Source organism: Macrobrachium nipponense, chromosome 21 (genome assembly GCF_015104395.2).
Source record: "Macrobrachium nipponense isolate FS-2020 chromosome 21, ASM1510439v2, whole genome shotgun sequence".
Classification (NCBI taxonomy): domain Eukaryota; kingdom Metazoa; phylum Arthropoda; class Malacostraca; order Decapoda; family Palaemonidae; genus Macrobrachium; species Macrobrachium nipponense.
This window is the reverse complement of record NC_087212.1, coordinates 20,280,791-20,295,940: the sequence shown is the minus strand read 5'-3', so window position 1 is coordinate 20,295,940 and position 15,150 is coordinate 20,280,791.

Below are 15,150 nucleotides of genomic sequence, written 5' to 3'. Positions count from 1 at the left end.
TTTAAATTAAATTTTTTTTTTTTTTTTTCTTTTTTTTTTTATTTTTACATTTTTGTTTACTTTTTTATACTTTACATTTTTCACAAAATTTCAATTTCTTCACCACCGAATGGATGCCAGTCCGTGTACGGAATTTATCAAACCACCCCCGAGAAGCCTTTGAAGTCTGGGGTTGCCGTCGATGTCCCTTCTCCTCCGTCGTCTTCGGCCTGGGCAATCAAATCACTGAAAATAGTGCTGGCCTTCTGGCAGATTGCCGTCTTGGTTACCGTATTGCCAGCGATTTCTTTGTCCTCAATCCATAGAAGCAGCAACCTCTCCATCTCATCATGCACGTGGCTCCTCTTGTTGGACAAAACAGTCACGCCCTTGTAAGGTGTAGCTGCTTTGATGGCTTCCTTCTGCTTAAGGATGGTGCCTATTGTCAAAGGATTTCGGCTGTATTCCTTAGCGATCACACTCAACTGCATGCCAGTTTCATACTTTTTTATTATCTCCATTTTTGTCTACATAGAAAGCATCCTCTTCTTTCCGTGAACTTCAGCAACTTTCTTGGGACCCATGACTATACTGTACGTAATTAAGTTATGTAGTATACAAATTAAGTTCTCACACAACACGATAAAGTAGTACAATGAAATCACTAACACGAATTTACGTTAACAAATGAAATCTTATATGTGAATGAACGAATTCCGCGTGCGTACGATAACGCTGGTGTGAAGCAATGGCTGTAGAAGAATGCCTTTACGTAGCGCATGATGGGAGAGATGCTGACCAATAGGAGAGCAGGATCTCATGGCCGTGACTAGCATCAGGAACCAATGGGAGAGTGGGAGGATGGTGGCGAGTCTACTCAGTTGGCGGCACGCGAGTTTTAAAATTGTTATCGGTGGTCTGGGCGAATCTCGGGACTTTACAGCAACAACCTTTCGTATCCTGAATTATTTTCGTATGTAGAGCCAAAAAATCTTCGTATTTGCTTTTGTAACTCAAATTTTTGTAAGTTGAGCCTTTCGTATGTCGAGGTACTACTGTGTGTATATATTATATATATATATATATATATGTGTGTGTGTGTGTGTATGTATGTATGTATGTATTTGTATGTATGTATGTATGTATATATATTTATTCAGGATTTTATAGGGGCAAGTGCCCCTCTGGCTCCTGTGAGGACAGGAGAGAGAGGCAGGTAACTGGGTACTGATGATTTTTTACAGATGAACTGGGTTGACATGGACAGGTGCGGACAGATTAGTAGTACCGACTCGCACCAAGAGTAGAAATAACTCTGAGACAGTAGATTTGTGTTTTCTTACAGGCATACATTCATAAATAACTACAGACGCAGTCTGTCTTCATACATGGTAATTATATCGGCGGAAAGGCCTGAGAATTCTACACAATATGGAATATACATTAGAATTCGGCACGTTGTTATAGTTAAATGAAATTAGTGAAAGGACATTGTCCTTACAAATACTCCCCCCCCCCCAAGTCAATATTATGGAATAGTGATTGGATGAAAAATATATTGGGGGCAGGAGACAGCCCTTTGTCCTTGTGACACTTGTTGTGGGACGTCATCGAATGTCGAGTCCTTCGGCGTTGCTGGCTAACAGGATGCCTCCCCTGGTGGTTGCCTAGGGGTTCTACTGTCGACTGAGGGCGACCAAGACTGCAGAGGGAGCTACATAGGTTGGGCTGAGGAAGGCCCCAGCGTGATAGTGGTATCCAGCAGGCAGAATGGAACTACAGGGGAGGCTGCGGCTTTGGCATGTCAAGGAGGCCCACAGGTAGTGGTGTCGGCAGGCAGAGGAGGCCCACGGTGCGGAAGCAGTGTCGGTGGGCCTAGGAGGACCACAGGCGGCAGTGTTGGAAGGGTGAGCAGGTCTACAGGTGTGGCAGCGATGTTGGGTAGGCCAAGCGAGCCCCAGGAGCGAGGGCAGTGTCAAGGGGGCCCAATGTTAAGGAGGCCCACAGGCAGTGACGTCTGGTGGGTAAAGCAGGACCCTGGGTGCAGCAGCGGTGTCGGGAGGTTGCCTGGGAATTCACAGGTGCGGCAATGGTTCCGGGAGAAGAACTGAGGAGGCCTGCAGGTTTGGCGGCTTGAGAAGGTATCTGGCATCCCCTGGTTGAGGCAAATGAGGCCGCAATGTCGAATGGATGTTTCTGGACTGCCACCTGATTTTGTGTAGGCTGATACTAACACCCAGCTACCTGTCCTCGTGGCTTGTCTTGCTCACAGAAACGGACGAAACTGCTCGAAAACACCTAAACACACCTGAGGAAGGTGTGCCGTGTTGAGTCCGCTAAAGGCATTGGTTTGTCCACGGACAGGAGCTTTCAGAGGCCTAAATTGTGGCGCCATTGTGAGTCCGTTAAGGCTTTCTGAAGGTGAGCAGCCATAATGAATCTGTTAAAGGCTGGGCCTAATCTGCTGAGTCACCATCCAATCCGGGAGGTCACCAGTTGTGAGGATAGGATTAGATTAGATTAGATTATAAAATTTTTGGCTCATAGCCTTGTGAGGATAGGAGAGAGAGGCATAGGTTGGGCTGAGGAAGTCCCCAGCGCGGCGGCAGTGTCCAGCAGGCAGAGCGTAACCACAGGTGAGGCAGCAGTGTCGACAGGTCGAGGAGTCCCACAGGTAGTGGTGTCAGCAGGCAGAGGAGGCCCATGGTGTGGCAGCGGTGTCGGTGGGCCGAAGAGGGCCACAGGTGGTGGCGTCGGAAGGGTGAGCAGGTCCATAGGTGTGGCAGTGACGTCGGGCAGGCCGAGCAAGCCCAAGGGGCGACAGCAGCCTTAGGGGGGAGGGGGGGTTTGAGGAGGCCCAATGTCGGGTGGGTAAAGCAGGACCCTGGGTGCAGCAGCGGTGTTGGGAGGTTGCCTGGGAACTCATAGGTGCAGCAATGGTGCCTTGGGAAGAACTGAGGAGGCCCGCAGGTTTGGCGGGTTGAGAAGGTATCTGCCGTCTCCCGGTTGAGGCAAAGGAGGCTGCGACGTCGAATGGATGTTTCTGGACCTCGCCTGATTTTGTGTAGGCTGACACCAGCACCCAGCTACCTGTCCTCGTGGCTTGTCTCGCTCACAGAATTGGACGAAACTGTTTGAAAACGCCTAAACACGTCTGAGGAAGGTGTGCCATGTTGAGTCTGCTAAATGTGTTGGTTCATTCGCAGAAAGGATCTTTCAGAGGCTTAAACTGTGGTGCCATTGTGAGTCCGTTAAAGACTTTTTGAAGGTGAGCAGCCATAATGAGCCTGTTAAAGGCTGGGCCTAAACTGCTGAGTCACCATCCAATCTGGGAGGTCACCAGTTGTGAGGATAGGAGAGAGAGGCAGGTAACTGGGTACTGATGATTTATTACAGATGAATTGGATTGACATAGACAGGTGCGGACGGATAAGTAGTACCGACTCGCACTCAGAGCAGAAATAAGATTTGTGTTTTCTTACAGACATACATTCATAAATAACTACAGACGCAGTCTGTGTTCATACATGGTACTTATATCGGCGGAAAGGCCAGAGAATTCTACACAATATGGAATACATTAGAATTCGGCATGTTGTTATGGTTAAATGATATTATATTGAAAGGACATTGTTCTCACACCCCTGTGTGCGGGCGCCCATGTATGGATGTAACAAATGTTCCTTTGAAGTTTGCAACCAAAATAGGAGCATAACTAAAGACGAAGTTGTGGGAGGATCACAAGCTTAAAAACTGCCGGGCAAATCCCCCCACATAAACCTAATCACTCTAGCTGCCAAACCCACCCTCAATCACACTTTCCTCTTTACAGAATACAAGCAGGACAATTGACCTATGCCTACACACAGAACAAAAAACAAACACATGTACTCACCCAACTCCAGATACTCCGGGCTATGCTGTGCTGTCCGCTGGTCGATGTCGCTGAGACACTAACAACCACAAGCCAAAAACCAAGAACCATAACCCCACGACAACAACAACACAACAACCCAACCCAACAACAACACAACACTCAAGGACCACAACCCCACAACACAACAACAACAACAAGGAAGACAACCACAACTCAACAACACATCAAACAACAAGCAACTCGGCTACAACAAAAGACCACTGCACAAACAATTACTAACACAAAAAAAAACACAAAAAAGGCAACACACACCCACTAACAACACCAAACTTAACAATAACTAACAATAAATCAACAAAACACAACTCAAACGAATTTCAATGCCTTCACTAGACTGCTGCCAAAACTACTGACTTCACCACTTCTCACCAAAGACTGACCAAAGACTGACTCAAAACACAGAACTCTAAACTCCAACAGCACCAGCAGACAACCCAGAACTCACCAACAGCCAATTCAGTCATTAACCATCCAACCACCAATTACCCTCTCTCTCTCTCTCTCTCTCTCTCTCTCTCTCTCTCTCTCTCTCTCTCTCTCTCTCTCTCTCTCTCTCTCTCTCTCTCTCTCTCTCACACACACACACACACACACACACCACACAGACACACACACACACATTGTCAAATGGAACTCCATAATTCCTCCATAAAGTTAACAAACTATACAAAATTTTGTAAGATGCAGAACTAAAGAAACTACTAGTTTGGACACTCAGGGAAAGGGCTGTATGTGCATTGGACACCTGGGGTCTTATAAAGAAAAAAAGAAATAAATACAAATTGGTGATCCACAAAAAGAAACTAACACTTGAACACACTAATGTAATATTTTCAATAATTATACAGTGGAGCATAAATTATCTGCCTCCGAAATGTAATGTAGTTTCTTTAGTTCTGCATCTTTCAACGATTACTGAAAGAATATGAACCAATGATATTATGTTTACAACATGTCAACAAAACAATATCAATAATGGTAAATATATACCTTAGTATCTACATTTAGAGGAGGAAGGAAGTCTAGGTACTGCTATATATGTACATAACAAAGTATGTTATGACAGGAGTACCTGTAAACTTTACTGACTTACAAATATCAATAACAATATTGATAAACTTGAAAATTTACTTAACAACACTAAGGAACCTACATTAATAGAAGGTGATTTTAATGCTTACAGCCCGATATGGCACTAATTGTACAAACTTAATTAGATAGAGCAATGGGTAAAAAAGAAGAGTTGATGGATTCAAACGACATGTGGTGCATAAATGATGACAAAATTAGCACACGTTTTTCTAAAATACTTGGAACATTTTCCTCAGTGGGTTTAACTCCATGTACAAATATAGTTGACAGATTAGATTGGAATACAGTTGACTTTCACACCAGTGATCATTTGCCAATATTAATTTTCTTATTATAAAATAATCCTGCAAAACATGTTCCTCATTATAACATTCATAAGGCACATTGGGAGCAATATGAAATGGATACAAGAAATATCCCACAATTTAAATATTTAAAAGACCATAATGAAACAAACAAATTTCTTGTTGATTTCATTAAATATGCTGCGGATAAAGCAATACCAAACTCAAAACCCCAGTCAAGAAAACACAAGTCCCATGGTGGTATGATAAGCTAACAGAATTAATAGATGTAAAAATCTCAATACGGAGACAATTAGATAATAAATAGATGGTAAAATAAAACATTACCAGTATTAGAAGGAACTTTACAAAAAACACCGCATTATCATCAGACACTGATATATTAAAACCTCTGTACAACAAAATATCTGCAAAATCTAAAAAAGCAGTAATTCAAGGAAGAAATACGCATGAGATCTCTAATAATACTTCCATGCGAAACTTATGGGAAAAATTCAGGAAAATAAATGGTACTCCTGTCAAATCGCCTAGACTCCATATTAAAATATGATAAGAGAATATTTGATCCAAAAGAAATAAGTAATATAATATGAGAAAATTTAGTAAATGTTAATAGCGAAAAAATTTAGGGAACACTTCTGCTCAAAGAAAATAATATAAAACTAATAACGATAAATTTAGAAACAAATGAAAATATATATTATAATAGAAAATGTAATATGGAAAAGTTGGAATATGCTCTCTGCTCCTGTTTTGAGGTGATCCACCACTTAACACCTTTGGCAAAGGTTTTATAATCCTTTGTGGCGCTAAGATATATTTCCTGATGAATGGCATGGCTATAATAATTTCCATCCCTAAACGTGGAAAGGATCCCAGTAATGTAGATAATTACAGACCAATTTCCTTAACAAGCTGCTTATGCAAATTGTTAGAGAAGACGCTAAATGCTCAACTAACATGGCACATTCGAGAGAGTAATATTTTGACTCCCATTCAGTTCAGGTCACAATGCAACAGATTTACGTTAGATTCTCTCTCTAACTTAGAGGACCATGTACTTAATAGGCTTTGAGAAATACTGTAGCTGTCTTTTTTGGCATTGGAAAGGCACACTGGGAGGTATGCTGTATGTACAAGGTTTATCCAAAACTTTTTGACTGATCGCAGTTTTCAGTAGAGTTGTGATGTTTTATCAAGAACATTTCCACTTAAAAATGATGTTTCAAAGGGAAGCGTCCCTAGTGGCGCACTGTTTACCCTTAGCAATAAACAACATTAGTAATAATCTACCTACTGAAATAACAAGTAACCTGTTTATGTATGATTTTACCATATATTATTCAGCATCTCTTATAAAAACTGCTGAGCGAATAATTAATTAAACTATAATAAAAATAGATGAATGAACCTCATGTATGGGCTTTAATTATCCATACATAAGACGCAAGCAGTTATGTTTTATAAAAATAAAAAGTAGAAGTGTGAAGAAATAGATTTAAAAATCAGAAATCATAGTACACCAATAGGCCAAACTGGAAATTTTTTGGGAATAGTATTTGATACTCACTTAAACTGGAAAGCCCACAGAACACGTGAAATCAAAGTGTAAAAGACCATTATATAAATCTAAATAGAAAATTATCAAACACTACTTGGGGAATCGATAGACAAAACCTCATTACTGTAGAAAACAAACTGCTGTCTATCATTGATTATGGTAGCAAAAATACGGATAGACATCAGACGTAGTGCTGAAAATATTAGACCTAGTTTATAATGAGGGCCTTAGAATATGTTCAGGAGCCTTTAGATCATCTCCAACCTCTTTACGAGTTAAATGTGGTGAACTACCACTTTCTCTTTCCATAGAGAGTTAGTAACAGCGAAGAGTGCTCTGAGAATTTGGACACGCGATTCTCAAAAAAAAAAAAAAAAATGATTTGAATTCAGATATATTTATAAACAATCATCCACCACCTTTCCCAACGAGAGCTAGAAGATACTTTGAGACACTGAATATAAATAAACAATTACCTTCAATTGTAAATTTACCTCCTCCTTTGACAACGAATGAAATGAGAATGCGTACACAATTAAAATATACATAAAAAAAAATTACTCATATACACCAGAACATCTTAGGCGTGCAATAGCGCATGGAATCCGAAAAGGTCCACGTTACTGAATATACAGATGAATGTAAACGAAGTGGAATATGTTGCATTGTCCCAAGACAAAACGTGTCAGTTCTCTCTACTAGATAATGCCTTGGTATTTACAGCTGAAATATGTGCAATAGCACCAGCCATAGAAATACTTAAAGAAGCGTCATTTAATAATTATGTGATTTATAACGACTCCAGAAGTGCCATAGAAGCCATTCAAAGTTACAATACAGAGAATAATATTTTACAAGAAATTAGGTTATTTCTTCATATAATTTACTTATAGTGGAAAAAATGTAGAAATATGTTGGATCCCTGTCCATCAAAGGAAATGAAGAGGAACCAAATAAGCAACTAATGTGATGATATTAAGTGTGAATATCCCTGTTATTGATTATGTAACACATGTAAAGGTGGGTATTATAAGTAAATGGCAATATATATGGAATGAGGAACCTGAAAATAATAAATTAAAACACATAAAACCTGATGTTAAATAATAGCGTTCATCATATCAGAAAGAGAATGAAAAAGTAATTCGGACGCGTCTCCGTATAGGCCATGCTTTATGACACATGGACACTTAATTATCAGCCAACATGGCCCTGTGTTCAAAGTGCAAGATGATGATAACGGTCAGACATATGTTGGGTGTGTCCAAAGTCTGACCTGCAGCGACTCTTAACCTTTGGAAATAAATCAAGGAAGGAAATTTTGTCAGAATCTTTTACATTTTCAGTATTTCCGATTTTGGCGTTCATGAGGAGCTGTGATTTAATTAATAAGATATAGAAACAAGTAAATTATAAAAATATGAAAACCCTTATAGTATTTGTTGAATGAAAAAAGAAAATTTAAGTATTACTTAATTTATTCTGAATTTTAATATACTTTTTATTGTGTAAGTATGGAAGCTTGAGCAAATGTATTTATTTTGAGTATGTATTCCAGTATGAGAGCATATACCTACGTATATGCAGTGTTTTGTTAAGTTTAATTCGTTCATTATTATACTGAATGACCTAGTGGGTCCCAGTGCTTAGCCTCAGGCCTAGACCTGGTATTTTATGCGAATCCTTCGGGCCAGCCCTGTAAGAGCTGAAATTCACCTCAGTGGTCTGGCCAAACTATTTTAATAATAATAATAATAATTCATTTGTCGTCAGACACAGAACCTTGACATTTTAGATGTCAGGTGAAGACTTTGGTCGTATTAGGGTCATTTTTTTGTCTCCTAATACAACCACTAGACCAGGGGAGCGCCTCAGTGGCGTGATCGGTAAGATCTTGGCCTGCCACCTCGGTGGCCGCGAGTTCGATTCTCGGGCATTCCACTGAGGGGTTAGAGATGCGTATTTCTAGTGATAGAAGTTCACTCTCGCCGTGGTTCGGAAGTCACGTAAAGGTGTTGGTCCTGTTGCTGAATAACCACTGGTTCCATGCAACATAAAAATACCATACAAACAAACAGAAACTAGACCAGGGTGTTTTTGCAGTGGAAGCTCCTGGAGGAAGTGATGGTAGTGTTCGAGGAGTAGAAGAAGCAAGACTTAGATTCAGGGTGGAAATGGGCTCTTGAGAATCCACAAAAGTGTTGACTGAAATCTGTTATCTGCAGCTTTCCAAATGCTTACATGGATGTCAGTGTGCAGACCTGTAGCACACTTGGAACAGTATCCCGAAGGGGAAAATAAGGCTTAATCGACTTCCAAGGTTTCAACATGGATGACTTTAGTGAGGCGACGTATTCATGTTCCCAAGTATGGCATACAAGAGGGGCTGAACAGCAGTGTTGGTGATACTGGTTTACAATTCTTGTTTAATAACAAGATGGCTGCTACAGTTGCTGGTTAGATGGAGGGGGAAGCCCCTGGAGTAGAAAAAAATGAGTGTGGTGTACCCAACCCCCGCCTACAAGGACATGTGGATGATCTTTGATGACTTCATCGAGGTGATGCAGAACACCAGCAATGACTGTAGCTGTTTCCTCAGCGCCTTGAACTTTGCTGAAGAAACGAGAAATGTGGCAGTTGGTGACAGCAAAGGAGAGTAACTTTTTATTTTTCCGTCAAAGTACACACGACAGCTTCCCCAGGACCCCAACCTTCATGTACCCAAGTCTATTGCCATCAGTTTCTTCAGAAACTTGATTGTTCATCTTGGAAACGAGTGAACATATCAGTGCTCTGTCTTGCCTACATGCAGTTCCATAGTGAAATTTGTGTACCCCTGAGGGTAACAACCTTGGATGGTTGAAACAGCTGCCAGCTTGGGAATGACTATACCAGTCTTGTTAGTTTCATTTACATATCCCTGCTTGAAGACTGAAAAAGCACTGGAGATATATGAGGTTTTCGGTGAATTGTGGAAGCCAGGTGCATTAATATTAAAGAAATTTAAGGGAAGACTGCCACAAAAGAGTACTACATATATATTTGTGTGAGTTTTGTTTTTCCTTTTTTCGTACAGGCCCTTACTACACTAAAAATATCCCAGTGATAAGAGTTCAAATATTTCATAGTTTTGTATGTCACATACTTATTTAGCTTACCTACTTTCTGTTATTCACATTGAAACCATTGAAACAGTCATTTAGTAATGTGTATGAAACCGCCTTATGTGTTTTGAGAGATTGCTACTGAAGATTTAAGGGCTTTGTGTGATCTTCCTGTAGCAAGAAAACACGGTGTAGCTGACGGTCATTTATTTGGCGAGATAAGTACCTTCATGCAGGTATCTTGCTTTTTACGAGCCGAGTCAGCAGGGCAAGTTGATGGCTGTAGGATGACTCACTAGTAACATATAAGCCATTTAGTTAGGTCTGGGTGCAACTCGCCCACCATTGAAGTATGTGAAAGTGAACCTCTTTCATAGCCATTCTTCCAAGGGTGCCTTTATTTTGTTGTGTGATTTTTGTCAATCCGGTTAATGAGGAAGAATTAGGCGCCTTTTCTTGTTTGTGAATCGTGTCATACTACCAAGAATACACATGAAATCGTCAGAGAGAATGAAACTTAGATCTGGTTTCATTCCCTCTGACAATAAGGACAGTAGTCTCCTTGAAGCTATAAGGATTTTAAGTGTATTTTTGTCAACATGGGACGTACACACAAGATAAGGGGGTTCTTTTTTTATCATCCTTAAGAACGTGATTGTTCTTCATATTCTTCGATTCCATTAATATCAGGCCACCTTCTGAGACTAACTGGCATCTTCAGTCAGTGAGGGCAAGTCACCAATGTGTAAACTGGCACTGGGCATACGAAGTGTGTGGTCAAAAAGTGTAGTGCGTGAGGCCATTAAAAGTTAATTTTCAGGATTTTCTCAAGAGGCAGCAGGTTGCTGCTTGCATTAGATATATATATATATATATATATATATATATATATATATATATATATATATATATATATATATATACATATAATATATATATATATATATATATATATATATATATATTATATATATATATAATGGTTCCTAATTACTCGTGTACAGATAACGCTCAAGTTGGTCTCCACACTTCCCAATCCCCCACCGAAATATCACCCATTTTTTGTATCATCTTTATTTCTGTTTTCCAAGCCATTAATCATCATATATCACATTGTTTTTGTTTGACGTTAAGTGAAGTGTGGTCGAGAGGCCATCGCATGTTGATTTCTGTTCTTTGCTTTTTATTGTCAGTTACATCAGAAATATTAACATTTGATTTAATCGTGTCATGCAGTGCTCGATGTTTCCTCATCGCATCTAATCAGGTGAAGACGTTTTCCTTAGCCTCAGTACAGCTTCCATTCTTGGGACACTGACTGGCACATGTCTCCAGCGTCACATTTGAGCGAATGGTCAACTGCACGTTATTTAAGGGCTGAGCTTATTCCGTGCATATCCTTTACCTTAGCGGTTAATTTCAGCTGATATAACCTATTAATTGTCCTTTAAATTGTCAGTATAAATTCTTAATTTATATAGAAGGTATATCTTTATTATCATTGGATATCATTTCATTCAAGACATCCAGTAACAAAACTTGGGACGTAGAGGGAGATTGATTACATACCAATAAATTGTGTGAAAGGGGTCGGAGGAGAAGCCTGTATACTATACTGGATTGCAAAGAAAATATGTCATCAGACTGAACATCCTCATTGTAGTTACTAAAGTGGAAAGGGAAGAACCAAAGACTCGACATTTTTCATTAGATGTATATTTTATTTTGCTGGTGAGTAAGTAACTCATGAATATTATATTTAAATCCGATTCCATTTGTGGTAAACTCAGTGCTTGCAGCAAAGTAGATTTTATGTTTATTTGGGGACAGGCTTATGTCATGTATTTTCTTAGATAAGTCCTATATGGGGTTAGTGCCATCAGTGCGCCTCACGCGTTGCGCTGTAGGCATTACGTTAGCTTCATGATAGCGTCCCATGGGCCGCAAGCTGCAACCCTTTTATTCCTTTTACTGTATCTCCATTCATATTCTCTTCCATTTTACTTTCCACCCTCTCATAACCGTTTGATATTGCAACTGTGAGGCTTTCCTCCTTTTACACCTTTCAAACATTCTCACTATTTCTCTTTCAGCGCTGAATGACTTCATAGGTTCCAGTCCCAGCCTTTAGGCTTCTTATCATATCCTATCCTATCTTCCATAGATCAGGCAATGGTTGCTGAAACTGACAGAAATAATCTTTTAAGTTTTACTTTAAATTAAGTTTATATCGGAAGAAATGATTGTCTAAGAAACAGAATTTTTAGAAATATATTTTTTTTTCAGAACAAAATGTGACTGTATATAATGGCATACAAAAGCCCAGCCACTAAAGTATCCGCCTCCGTAGGGGGCTAGTGCCGTCAGTGCACCTCATGAGGTGCACTGTAGGCATCACTCAAGGTTCTTTGCAGCATGTCTTCGGCCTGTAGCTGCAACCCCTTTCGTCCTTTATACTGTATCTCCTTTCGCATTTCTTTCTTCCATCTTACTTTTCACCTTCTCTTAACAATTGATTCATAGTGCAACTGCGAGGTTGTCCTCCATATATGCCTTTCAAACTTTTCACTGGCAATTTCCTTTTCAGCACTGAATCACCTCATAGATCCCAGTGCTTGGCCTTTGGCCTAAATTCTTTATTCAATTCAACTAAACTATCCGCGTCTTCTGTGGCTTTTTCGTTAGCAACTTGCATATTTCTGTATCAAATCTGGTCAAACATTCATTTCGTGGCCTTATGCTTTGATAAATCGCCCATTCAGTCATCTTCTTCTCTTATTCATCTTCCAGGTCTGATTTTAGAGTCCCTCCTATTGATCATTTGGTTATCAAGTTTGTAAGTTTTATTGTCTCGCATCCTTCCTCGTTTCCTTTACTTCTTTCACCTGTTCTTCTTCCCTAACGTTTTCAATATTTTTCCTTATATAAGTTTTTGTTTTTGCATTTTTGTCTCTCTTCAACATATATCTACGGCAAGGAATGTCATCCGGGATTTAACTATAGACTCCTCTAATGAATTCGGTCACTCCATTTTCAGCGCCTTGTAATAAGAATGCAACACTGCGAGACATAATATTATTTTCCTGGCCTCATTCTCATGGAATATATTTATTCTCACATTTTGAATATAGACTCATTCTAACACTGCGAAGTGGTTGTTAGATCTGGTTGTGGATAATACATCGAAGATGCGAGCTGTCTTGGTATGTTTTTAATTTATGCTAGAATTGTCGAGCTTGCGGTTTTATTGTGTTAATTATACAGTAAATCTATATTGAACTTTGAGTCACACGTAGACGCTGCGGGAGTCAATACAAACGAAGGCCAGTTTACTTGGAAACAACAAACGGGGCGGTTTGGACCTCATACTTCATAGATTTGCAATATTTATACGGAGTGCGTTTTTAAAGGTACCTGCTGTGGTTCGGCCATACTCTCATCTTATAAGGATTATTGTGGGTAGTTTAAAGTATTTGAAACTTTACTAAATGTACAGCAACTGAATGGCGAACGTACAAATCGCGAACATAACACGAATCGTCCTTTCCTGTTACTGTTAAAAGATCCACATTTGTAAACACACACTATAAATGTATATATACATATATATATATATATATATATATATATATATATATATATATATAAAATGGATGGCTTAACCATAGACTTAAAGAAGTACAAGACCTTATATATAATATATATATATATATATTATATATATATATATATATAATATATATATTATTTATTTATATATGTATATATTATAGTATGAATCCCCAGCCAGATAGTGACAACATCTAGCAGACAATGAATGAGTGTGTAACTTACTTATTGCCTCATGCAAAGGGACTTCTTTGCCATTAAAAAGAGTTTTCTGCTTCTCAAGGGATCCACAACCCCATCCAATAGGTGCTCCTCTGCCTTGGGCCACGTTGTAACTATGTCCCAAACCTTTGTCACATAAAGGGGAAACACGACCAATGCAGTAACAACCCACAGGAATTGAGTCCTCAGAGATGGGCTCAATTGGCTGCTGTCCTGGGTAGTGACCAGGTAATACTGCTTACCACCAATGAAAGCAGCTGGCTTTAATATATGACTTGTGCTTCATTTATATATATAACGATATATATATATATATATATATATATATATATATATATATATATATATATATATGCGTGCTTCTGTGTACCTACTTCGTTGTTGATTTTTACTAATGGCTTACGAGGAGGTTTTTGAGTAAATTTCAAGTGTTTTGCTTAAAGCAGCTATCAAAAATGTTCTCTATGCTCACTGCACATTAGTTTAGTAGCGTTGTTCCGCAGTGCCTGCAGCTCAAGGTTCGGAAAGTAAACTTTTATAGATATCGCTGGAGGTGGTGTTATTGATCAGCTAGCTAACCAAAACAAATCGCCGGGAACGAAGGGTGGAGAGCAAACAACAACCTATCGTGATGTTTCAGTGTGACTTTAAGTTCAATTGTAAGTCGTATGTGCTCATTATTTTAAAGTTAAATTTTGCATGAACAATACATTAGTATGCATTATCCACCCAAGAAAACTGATACCCTATGATCAAGTCAGTACGGAATTTAAAAAGATCTACTGAATATTTAATTCATAGCCAGAAGAGAAAGTGCAACTAAATTAAGTGAATATTTAGCATTATAACTTGAATCAATACTGTTCGAGTATTTAATTTTTACAAAGTTTCTTAAACAGGATCCTGTTTATCGGAATGTAGCATTTTAAATTGCGACTTTAACAGGTGCACGAACCCTGCTTACTCCTTATTTTTCATCTCGTTTTCTTTTTGAAACTATGATAGAAAACGTACATTTCTCGGTGAAAGGTATTTCATCGAGAATGTGATCTTGACAGGACAGCGATTTTGCCAGGGTCGTTACAACCCCAGTACGAAACGTGAATAAAACTGTCAGTGAGCTCGGGAAAAAAGGTTTCCGTATTGTGGGAAGTTGTCAAAGAAAATGGTAGCGATTTGAAGGCGACTGGATAAAGATATTTTTCTTCCCTAACACAGACAGTCAAAGATCTATTGTACTCGGACGACGAGGGCCAAAGATCGTCTTTTATCACATTATCAGTCTCCCAAAGGGGTGAAGAGCAGTTACCTCGTTCATGACAAACTTATTTTTTTCCAATT